The 12,393-nt window shown below is 38.5% G+C and overlaps 1 protein-coding gene across 4 annotated transcripts in view; it reads right to left on the bottom strand.

Moving 5' to 3' along the window:
* Positions 1-12,393, bottom strand: part of LOC106051639 (putative uncharacterized protein DDB_G0277255) — a 32,424-nt gene that overhangs the window by 6,955 nt on the left and 13,076 nt on the right. For 3 of the 4 annotated variants that reach the window (XR_008773700.1, XR_008773703.1, XR_008773702.1), the window contains one exon: positions 2,927-9,725. The gene's annotated coding sequence lies outside the window, so the exon portion shown is untranslated. The remainder of the gene's footprint in view (positions 1-2,926; positions 9,726-12,393) is intronic. The other variant, XR_008773701.1, reaches the window with a different exon arrangement.

Genomic DNA, 12,393 nt, shown 5'->3' with positions numbered 1-12,393 from the left:
GAGTCTACAAGTTTTCCACTAATTCCAGGAAGAATCTATTCTAGGGCACATTAAACGTCTTCCGAAAGGGTCAGAGTGTAATAAAGATTAATTATGTACACACACACACACATATATATATATATATATATATATAATTTTTTTTCGCGGGGGGGGGGGGGGCGTGGGGGGGAATCCCCCCCCCCAAAACCCCTCCCGAAAAAAAATCCTGGCTACGCCCATGTTTGAATGAGACGCTGAATATGTGGCATATTTGTTATGGATCGTGCGCTTTTGTTTTCAAACATACAATTGTTGTGTTTTTATTTAAAGACAAAGCCTTCTTTATGAACTTGTGGGCTTTTTGTAAGAGTGATTACTTGACTTTGAATAATAATGAATACTAGGTTTTAAAAATATTTGTTTACCCCGCCCCAATCCCCTCTCCCATTAAAAAGTTATGGTTTAACGTATTGTTATGACTTTGCCATGCGCACCGCCATCCAAGATAGTGCAGAAAGAAGGTGCGCACTATCAGTGACCAGACAAGTCGGATGTTGACATAAGAGACTAACGATTTCCGCCCAAGTAGAGAGCCAATATGGAGATGCTGTACCCAAGGCAGATGCCCTTTGTGTTTATCATATCTCTATGTAAATAAACGTCTATGTCCTCGTTGAGTTGCCTCCCTTCAGTTATTACAATTGGTTGTCAGAAGTGGGATTATAGGCAACTCAACGAGAGGAGGTAGGATTTACAATGGCAGCTTTGAAACGATTAGACCAACTCTCAGTTAGAGAGCTTAGGAAGGAACTTCGTAACCGATATGAGATAATTGGTGGTACCAAGGAGGTGCTTACAGCTCGTCTCCGGCAAGCCTTGATAGATGAAGACGAAGATCCAGATACCTATTTATTTGAAATTGAACCGGAGATTTATGAGCTTATTGGCAAGATAAATGAAGCAATGTGTGAATAAATTAACAGTATGGGGAACAAGGTAGATAAAATGGTGTCTCGAATGAAAGAAGGGGTAGACTCGTTGGTAAAGGAGCAGTTGCCTGTAGACTCGTTGGTCAAGAAGTTGAGTGGTCAAGACTGTGGTTGCACAAACAGTGGTGACGGAGACGCTGGGGATTTGAGCGCCGTCTGTGTCTGTGTTGTGGGCAAGTCTTGTGGTTGTGACTTTCAAGACGAGAAACGTGACAACGATTGCTGTGATAATCTCAACGAGATGTACCGAGTCAAACGGAAAGAGACAAATGAAGTATTTGTTCCTGTTGTACCTGTTACCAGTACCTTAACTGAAGTCTATTATGTGCCTGAAGCGTTTGTTCCTGTTGTACCTGTTACTAATACCTCAATGAGCCGGACAGATCAAGACAACGTTGGGTCTGCGTTCGAGCCTGTTGCTGTGGACTTTAAAGACCTCTGCCTATCTGACGGTGCTCACGAGGGAAATTCGAAGCTTGACAACAGCATCCAGAAGTTTAGCATGAACTGTACGTGCGGCGCATCACACATAGAATTTAGATGCCAAGAAAACCACCAACAGGGCATATGTACTTCTACCATCATCATCGACATTGGCATAGATGAATGTCAATCAAATCACTCTAAATCTGAGCTGTCAAGAGAAAGACATTTTCCACTTGAACCTGAAGAGACCTATCTTCTGGACGTGAGACTGTTGTCTGAGGATGACTGCGGTGCATTGGACTTTGTTTGCAACGTGGCTGCAAGCGAACCTGCAGCTCCCTTGAGAGGCGTCTGTCGGGAAGGTCTGCTGAGACAGCGTGTCCGATCAACGGCTGTGCTGAAGAAAACAGTGCTCGACAATATCTCTTTGTGTGTCAAACGGCCACGTCATTATCGCAACAACAGCCTGGTCAACTGGAGAAAGAGAAAGCGGCACTGGAAGAAAACAATGCGGATGGTTTCGTGGGGAACACGCTCCCTGCCGCCTGTGGCTCCCACTGATCGACCTCCACCTGAACTGTCAAACCTCAGCTGCACTGTTTCTTTTCGGGACGAAAAGTGCTAAGACGGGGGCAATGTTATGACTTTGCCATGCGCACCGCCATCCAAGATAGTGCAGAAAGAAGGTGCGCACTATCAGTGACCAGACAAGTCGGATGTTGACATAAGAGACTAACGATTTCCGCCCAAGTAGAGAGCCAATATGGAGTTGCTGTACTCAAGGCAGATGCCCTTTGTGTTTGTCATGTCTCCGTGTAAATAAACGTCTATGTCTCGTTGAGTTGCCTCCCTTCAGTTATTACAGTATTTAGAATATAGTTTTAGTTTGGAGATACAGATCCAGACATAGCAACATTAAAAGACAGTATTATAGACAAGAATACTGGATCTAGATAAATGAAATAGATGATTCTAGTTTGAAGATAGGCTTATAGATCCAGGCTTAGAATATGATGCGCAAAATATTCCTAGTCGTCTATAACATCTATCTATTGATTTAATTCTTTAATGAATACATGCGGTAATACGCGATGAGTGATAACGAATGTCTAGACCTCCTGACCAAATTAAATTTTAGATTATATTTTTAAAAATTATAACGGTCAAATCAGAGTTTTTCATGTGTGGCCACTAATTCCTTTCACAAAGATATACACATTTCAAGAAAAATCGTTAGAGCCGTTTTCGAGGTCCGTTTCGACCATTTTTTAAAACTACATCATGACAACTGTTCTAGGTGAAAATAGGAATTTCTAAAAAGGAATTAATTGGGAGTTTTATTAATCGGTAACAGTTTCTGTAATTTATGTAAGAACATGTTTCTAACGTAACGTACAATTATTTTGCAGTGGCCATTTACGGGTTTGTGTCTAGACGAAAACTCACACTATCTTGTTTTTATATTATTATTTTGCTTATCAATATTGTTTGTAATGAATTTTTTTTATGGTAAGAAATGTGATACTTACATTGCAGCATTGTTGAAATGTAAATTGTAAATTTATTCATATATCACATAAATAATTGTAAAGAACAAAAAATATAAACCCAACACTTGGTTCCTCTCAAGCAACAGAGCTGACTCCTCACACTACCGGCCGCAGCAGGATTTAAATAACTTGGCGGTAATTTAACTCTATGGTCGTGTAGGAATGGGAAACCACTGTAAGTAATTGATATATAACTCTTTATGGTATTAGGAAGTTGAAGTTTCTAGGCATTCTTTTTTACAAACCTTTTTATAAAAAATTGCTATTTACACCAGCCCCCCAAAAAATTGCTAATTGTAGTAGAACTCGGCAGGTTCCTATCTTTTCGTAAAAAGATTATTTTATAAATTGTATAATATACTTGGAAATATAGTTTGTAGTAAATTCTTACATTGATGTTCGATTCATTCATCACCAAGTGTATTCAGGGAGAAGGTAAAATTTAACTTAACTCTTTCTCTCCGTAATTAATTTCCACATTCTGGTGCAATCCACGTTGGTATTGTTAGTTATTATGTTAGTTATTGAAACTGTCTCATTATAAAAAGTTTTAAGTAAACGAAGATTATGCTTATTGGCTATACATCAATACACTCAATTCAAGACACAATCTCTGAGTGTTGGGTAGGCTTGGAACAAGATGGCAAGTGTAACAACTGATGGAGGTCGATTTTAGACTGAAAGCATAAACTTGAAACAGGAAAGTTTGCACAAAGCTGCTTATAATTGAAACAATTAGTCTTGTGAAATGCGATAGCAATATTACTTATTAGTGCTGATTTATGAATAAATAATCCAATGCATCCGCTAGCTTAGTATGGGCAAGGCAAAGGAGAAGAATATAAAATCTCAATGATGAAATTGTTATGTTAATTGATGGACATTGACTGTGACTTTGTTACCAATATTTGTAATGATGAGTTGAAGACAAATTTTATGTTTTTTTCATAATTGCTATTGCAATTGATTGTTTGTATATGAAATGTAAATGCATGTTACATCTTTACAAATCAGACTTTCCCCATTTCTACAAGCAAGCAAAAGAAATAGTTTTTTGTCATTTTCCTTTGCTGAAAGGTGAAACAAAATTGAGTGAAAAAGGATTTAAAGTACAACACTTATTAAGAGAAGCCGATTCAGCTCCAGAGGACATAACTGAAAGCAAAGAGAAGTTCCAGTCATCACTACCACGGTAGTTTTATGGGTGCCAGAAGCTGTATGTCCACATTATAAAAAACTTTGCTGCTGTTCACACTATTTGGGTACACACACATAAATATATATATATATATGCGGCCGCCATTACCAAACTTTTTTTAATGCGGCCCTCGATACAAAAATGTTGCCCACCCCTGGTCTAGATCTATTACAAAAACATTACATGACTGATCCAAACTAATAGATACTAAAAGCATTAATTTAGTTAAAAAGACATTTTTAACTACTAGTCTGGAGGACATCGCTGAAGCCAGTATTACCTTTGTTGAAAGCAAATTTTCAAATCTGGGGATTAGTACAGAACAAAAAAAAAACATGGTGTCAGGCGAAAAAGATGAAGATTGTATATGACACACAAGAAAGAACTTCGTAAGGAAATGTATTTTCTTTAGACCGGATCGTTTCAAGAATAAGCTTTAAGTATCACATAAATATCATTTTTTGTCGCCTTCGAGATCTGTGCCCAGTTTTTCCCAGTTTACATACATTTGCAAGCTGAATAGAGGAAGTGTTAAAAATAAAAACAAGGTCTGACTGAGACAAGAAGCATCGGCTCAACAGCACCCCGCCAGAGGCGTCTATGTCAATGTCTACCATGACAATCCAGATGTTCAAAATATTCGTTTTTCTTTCGATGGGCCTCCAGAGTGGTCACGTGATAACATCGACATGTTCATCACACTGCAGAGAAAGTTTCTTGTCACGTGACTAATACTAAAGCCTGGTTCTTTTAATTTAGATCGAGTTCAGGTTTAGGTTTACTTTTTGACTCAGTGGGCCACACCCAACTAGTCCAGTGTATCCCAAACATTTTTTTTCGCTGATGTTACGCAAGTCTTGAATAGGTGTTTCATAAACTACAGGAATAATTAACTAGTAGGCCACCATTTTAATTTATCTGTCTAAAAATTAATTATAATTAAATTAATAGGTCTAAAAAAAATAGCAAAGTGTTCCGCTAAATATCCTACTCAGAATGTGCGAAACGTTCTCTACAGGAAAAGGTTTGAGAAACACTGCCTTAGTCTGTTGGGCCGTTGAGGCACCACGCATGGCCTGTCTCTTCATCCATTCTTCTCTGTCTTTTGCCAGGATTAGACGCCATACCCTGTTTTACCACACATTGTCTTGCCATATCCTGTCTTACCATATCCTGTCTTACCATCACTTTTTCTGGCGGTTCTCCTTCTATTCATGGCACTGTTCTCTTCCGGTCTTTACGAAGCTTGAGGATCTCGTGATATAGCCGTACAGTTTTAGTATGCGTTTTTTTTTACTATGGTCAGAAGGTCATCTTGGACCAAATCGCCATTGTGATCTCTCTATCTATTACCTCTCTTTTATGCGGTCTCTGTATGTGTTAGGTAGATCGTTTCTGTAACATCTCCATTCCATCGCTACGTTCACGCTCGCAAGTACACAAGGGTATTGCCATGACCAAGAATGCCATGTTGTTTGTTCATTGTCGCTATGAGAGTATAACAATTAAGTAAAAAGCTACTCAACCATCTTTCTAATTTCGTTGTCTCTCTGGATGTTTATGACTCAGTCATATACTAATAATAAGACTTGTCTTAGAGTCCGCAGATCAGTGAGGAATGCAGTACTTCGCGTGGCTCCGCAACCCCAGCTGTGACCTACATGCTTTGCCAAATAATGTGAAAGTTAATCAGCAAAGTTTTTTTTTTTAATTCCCGCGAAAGAGCTGCCTGGAACTTCCTTTTCAGATCATAATTTGCTTAGAGGTTTTTGACTGAGGGTATTGAAAACTGGTTCCAAGTTCTTGACGTCTCAAAATTGGCTTTCAAATTCCACAATCAAGGAATCCAAATAAGTCTTGTACTTTTCAACCATTTCACGGTAAATGGTTTCACCTTCACCAATGAAAATAAGAAGACCTGATTTCACTTGCTGGCCTCAAGAAATGGAATAGCTTTGTTTGCAAAGATTTAGGATGCACATGCTTGCGATGATAAACATGAAGTCTTCAGCTCTTCATTAGAAATATTAGAAACACAGTTCTTCAAGAAGCCTAACAATTTCTTCATTGAGATTCCATATTATTCTAATGCTAGGCCAGTGGATTCTACTGTGTTACCGAATAGCCAGCCAGGGCCGGCCTTAGTTGATTGGAGGCCCTAGGCAAAGTGAATTTGGTAGCACCAAATAAAATAGAAAAATAAAATATAACTTCAAAAAGTCTAAAAGTATGCCTTTTTTTAAAACCTAGTGTACTTCAACAATAACAGGGTTTCGCTATTTCCTCTCTAAATTTGATGTAATAAGAGGTCTTATGCGAGGCCAGCAGCTGCACAGTTTGCCTAAATTGTGTAAATGGGATATATCCCTTTAAACTTGGTATTCAATGCAGCTTTGTGTAAACTTTCGCGTTATTAGTTTATGGTTGGGAAATTTGTCTTTATTTTATTAAAAAGCCTCTTTTTATCAGTCTAAGCAAGGGGCTCCATCAGTTGTTACCCTTGCCATCTTGTACAAGCCAGCCCAACTCTTTCAACTTTTCTTCATAACATTGAATACATACTGGCTTGAACTTGTGTCTATGACTGAATTTCCCGAATTATTGAAATTTAAAATAATCTTCATTTACTTTATAAACTTATTAGAATAACATTTAGAGACATTGTTTCTTTAGCTTCTTCATTATAAGTGATTAGAATCAAAAGTTTTAATAAATTAAAGATATTTACAATTATTTATTTTTAATATATTTGCATTTTTATATTTGTGTAATGTGTGGACACACCTGATTTCTTTAGGTGTTCGCGGGCAGCATAAAACGCTTCGGCGGGCCGCATGTGGCCCGCGGGACGTAATTTGCCTACCTCTGCTGTAACACAATGAAAACTTGGTCTAACTAACAGGTTAAAGTTCATCCACTTTTCTACCAGGAAGAATATTAACATAAATGAAACAAAACATTTTTTTTTAAATATTCTGAATTGCCACAAACGAAAAATTAGTGAAAACTATTCGCTTGAACGAGTATCAAGGTCAGGGGGTGGAGTTAGATGTAGCGCACAGAGCCGCCCCCACCCCGCATCAGCTCATATTAGCAGGCAGGCAAACAGTGTTGTGCTGGCTACAGCCAGTTATTTGAGCCTAACATTTGTCCTAACCTTTGTGTTACACCAGGCAGTAAAATTTGATGTCTATTTTATTTTCTATAGTTAAAATGATGTTTGTTTTTTTTGGTCTATAGTCAGACACATTTTCTAATTGACAATAAAGATTATTATTATGTTAGAAACGAACGAGTATTCTATTCTCTGGCGCTGCCAGGGTCGAGTTTCTTTCAAGAGAAACAAGGTTCACTGTAGTCCCTTTATCAGTGTCCACTGAGGAATTTTTTGGTGATGGGGCAGGTCTGCAGCAGTACCGCCCTATGACAGGCAACGAGAATCATTTTAGGAATGTTAACGGTCTCGAAGGTATCTGTGACGTCAGTTGTCATAATCCCCTCGGTTGATATACATTTTTATTTTAGATAACTTCCATAAATGCAAGGAAAGGTAGGAAGCATTTTCCAAAGGCTGCAGCCTATTTGGACTAGCCAAGCCATTGGACTCGAGACAAAAATACACCTTCTCAACACAATCGTCATTCCAACTGCTACTTATGCATGTGAGACATGGAAGTCATCTGTCCAAATCGAGAAAAGACTAAATGTGCCTCAACAAAAATGGCTGAGACGGATTTTGGGATTCAGTTACACAGATCGAGTCTCAAACAAGGAAATCCTATGCGGAACTTGGAGTCGAATGCATGAGGTTTGCGGGACATGTTCTACGTCAAAATGAATTACGCACACCAAGAGTTGCGATAACGTGGAAGCCAATACGAGGAAAGCGCAAACAGGGACGCCCCCGTATTACTTGGCGACACACCTTCATAGAGGACGTCAGAACAGTGGACACCAGGTGGGAGGAGGCTTCAGACATTACCAATGACAGATCTTTATGGAGACAGCTTGCCGCCCAATGCGCCGAACGACGCGGGAGGACCTAAGTCTAAGTAAGTCCATAAATGCTTAATCTCCAAGCCTTCTTTTAATATTATTAGAAGCTATTTAATGTTGTCGAGTTCTTTTGGCATTATTGGGCCGTAGTCGTCGCTAGACGGTTTAGTGACGTCTCGTAGTTTAGCATAATTGTCACTTGGATTTCTACTACCAGATTCCCATTGGCTACCATCATTAGAGTAATCCATTTGAGCCAAATCTTTCTGTAAAAGTTTTCCATTGGCATATGTGTCTCTTGTTTTTAAAACACTGTTTAAAACTGAATTGTCTGGGGTTGCAGCTGATTTATCATGGTGAACATTAATATAACAATCTTCAGTGACGTGTATTTCTGGATATTTTCTTTCATTCTTGTCTTCTGAATCCAATATTACTGAACTTCTTTCAATATCATCATTTCCTGTTTGATTCCAGTATCGTGGATCTGCCATGACAATTTGGGGTAGGCTCTTTCCATTTCGATCGTCTGCAAGTCTAGAGTTTTCAATCGCTAGCAAATTCTCCTCTTTATGTATGTTTTTATATAATGCTGTGTTTATTTCTTCTTCTCTGTGTACTAAAGAAATCTCTTTCTTGAGAGATTCTGAGTTGATATACTCTTGATTGATGTTGACCCTTCCTTTTTCTTTGTCTATTGAAGAACTCTCTTTTTGAATAGAGTTTGAGTTTATATACTCTCCATCTGTGTAGTTAGTATCTTGTTCAAGCACATAATAGGTTCCTGATAATTTGGTATCAGCCCCATCTGGTGCGGCTTCAGTGTAGATTTCACTAGAGACATTAAAATTGTCATGGCTGCCTTTATGGTCTAATGTCTTCTTTGATACTTGACTATAAATGATTGATGCAGTATCTACTTTTTTTAAAGGAACTGATTTGAGATCTGTCGAACTATTTAGTACGGGTAAAATGACGTCCCTTTTTATGAAACTGTTACAATACACACTGGATCGTGTATCTTTTTCTGATTGGTTAAAGATGTCAGAGTTATTTTTAACCCCACGGCGGGCATTTCTTTGAGCACGTAATCGCCGCACAAAGCAGACGATCATTAATGTAATAATGGCAGAGAGGCACAAAGCGATTGTAAGTCCTATAATTAAGTTGGTTTCATTGCTTTGTACTTGTTTGTCATTGATTGGGAAACTGCAATTCAAGGGACTGTCTGTTGGAAAGCATGGTGGTGACGTGATATTGTCTTTGAGAGTCGGTTCTGTTAATAGAATTGAGAGAGTGGATGTCCCTGTCAAGACACTGGCTGTTGACGGTTGCAATGACGATGCATTAGGGCGAGTTGATTGCGTTGTATGGACAGAGACAGTCGATGCTGTTGTCCGAGAAGTTGTCACGTTTGATGGTCTGGACGAACTGGTGGAAGTCCTGGATGTTGTGGACATGGTTGATAATGTAGACGATGTGATTATTATTGAGGTTGATGAAGTTTTCTGGGAGGAAGATGATGTGGGAGTAGCCTTTGTAGAGGTAGAAGTAGTAGGTGCCGCCATTACTGTCTCTACCAAACTAAAGAAAAAAAAAGAGTACAAGTAAGTCAATAGATACCTTAGAAATCATTGTATCACACTAAATAGAGTCTAAAGTCTAAACTGAAATAATGTTTAAGCCTTTGGTATTTTGTTAAATATTACTTGGAAAGGTCGAGCATCTTGACAAGAAGCTACAAAATAGTTCAAACCTACCTGAGCTCTGCTTCTATTTCCCCAAGTTCTCAAAACTATATTTTTAAAATGTATAAATAGAACAATTACATAACTAGATCTTAATCATTCAAATCAAAAGTTAAGATTTTACCCCGAGCGATTATATATATATATATATATATATATAATAAGGCTTGTCTTCGAGTCCGAAGATTAGTGGGGAATGCAGCATTTCCCATGGCTACGAAGCCCCAGCTGTGACCTACATATTTTTCCAGGTCAAGTATTACCATAATCTGGTCGATTAAGATTTTCTTATCGCGTATGCGTCCGTCCTCGGCAGCGGATTTTCTTTTGATCTCAAATGTGTATCCGGCGGCCTTTGTGAGTGACCTCCAGCTGTCTCATTCTGAGACCGCATGCAACCAGGTGCTGTCTTCTATGTCAGCTAAGGCAAGTTGGCGCCTAAGTTGGTTTTTGAAGCGATTCCGTGGGGCACCTCTGTTACCTCGACCACCTCGACCACCTTTTAGCTCACAAAAAAAAAAAAAAAACGTTTTTTGGCATACGTTCGTCCCCCACACGGGATACGTGCCCTGCCCAGCGTAACTGTCGGGCCTTAGGAAGTCCCTTTATACTGTCCATACATGCGTTCGAAGGGACATCGCTGTTTGTAGTGCGGTCCTGTCACCGTATGACCCATAATGGAATAATGGAGCGCAAGCATCTTTGGTGAAAGTACTCAAATAATCTTGGTTGCTTTCTTTATAATGCCCATGTTTCGAGCTATATAGAAGCGTCGAGAGAACCACCGCTTGGTAAACATTAACTAGTTAATTATCAATAGGCCTGAACTATTACGGTATGCTTTTAGCCAATTTGTAATACTAGTCTACCCACGGCGAAGAATACGCCGTTATTTTGCAGGGCCGGCCTTAGACCAATGCAACATATGCGACCTCAGTGGGCCCCGCACTTTCAAAAGACCCGTGCTAATTCTAGGTGTATATTATTAAATTAAACCGCTTTATAACTTATAACAGAATTTCCTCAGCCTTCTGATTTACCAGGAGCTCCTGGAAATCTCCTGAAATTGCAAAATATACGAAAAAGTCATGGATATCTCCGGAAATTATTAAAATCTTTTGAAAACTCAAAAAGAAAAATTCCTGAAATATATAGAAAAAAAGATTACAAAGAGAGTTTGCCTTATCTTACAAACTCATAGGCGGCCCCCATCAAATTCACCAATGTTTTGATGGTTTAAAGAAATTCGGCGTTATTTTTCACAAAAAAGTAAGCAGTGCAACACGTCGTCTTTGGTAAGGCTCTTCTAACTCTTCTGGAATAAGCAGAATAGCGTTAAGGGATCACCTAAGATCAGCATGGAAACCTCCTGATTACCTACTTTTACTGATTTCTACTCAAATGTAAAATCCCAAATGTTAATTAAATTTATTAAATTGTTATTGCACATTTTATAATATAATATAACCTAATTAAAATTATAAACAGACGTAACATCCCATGAACAGGTTTCTTTTGTTATATTTCAAATGGTATAACAATGTGCTGTATCATTTACACTTCAACCATCATCTAGATGTGTCAAGAAATATTTGGGAATATATCGAGATATTTTATCATTATATTTTCCCATATGTCTACTTTTACCAAGTTATAATATTTCCAACTTGGTTGTCACCCCCAAAATGGTATCGACTGCTCCAAGATCTATCCCGAGATTTCATTATTATCTTTTTCAATGTGTCTGCTTTTGCCAAGCTATAATTTTTCCAACTTGGTTTTCACCCCCAAAATGGTGTAGACCGGTGCGGACCACACCCTCGCCCCCTCCCCATGACGCCACTGCTCCCAGATACCTACTTCTTCCCAACAATTTCGATTAATATATTGGAGTAGACGTAGTAAGAAATAAAAAAAAAATGAGCCTGCACAACTTAACTGGTTTTTCACGAGAACAGAATAGGCTAATACACTATTAACCACTAGTAGGCCAACTAATACTGATCATAATCGCTTTAGACTCTATTTACTTAATAGGTCTAGACTAGATCCAGAATATAGAATTAGAATATATATAGAAACTAGATCTTGACTAGTTCTAGATATGATTGTTATGAACATAAAGATAACTGAGTCGAAAACCATGTCCTCATAGTATGGCTCTAATACACTGAATGACTACACAACACACATTTCGTGAACACATTCTCACGGACGAGTTACAAGCACATGTAAACATAAGAACGACAACCGATACAGAATATAATTATCATAACAATGATATCGATCAAGTTTAGATCTGTATCTAGACTCTTAAAGATTTAGATCTAACTAGATCTCGATCTAGAATCTAGGCTAGGCCTAGAGAATGTTTGTAAAACGTTTTAAATGTATCGGATGTTCCTTCAGAGTTGAAGATAGTTTACGTCCTAGTCCAAACATCTCGCAGGACGACGGGGGATGGAAGCAGGCAGGGTTTTAACCCGGGACCATCGATAAATCCA

The sequence above is a fragment of the Biomphalaria glabrata genome, chromosome 11 (genome assembly GCF_947242115.1).
Source record: "Biomphalaria glabrata chromosome 11, xgBioGlab47.1, whole genome shotgun sequence".
Lineage (NCBI taxonomy): Eukaryota > Metazoa > Mollusca > Gastropoda > Planorbidae > Biomphalaria > Biomphalaria glabrata.
Note: the sequence above shows the minus strand (reverse complement) of the source record. Positions and strands in the feature narration are given on the sequence as shown.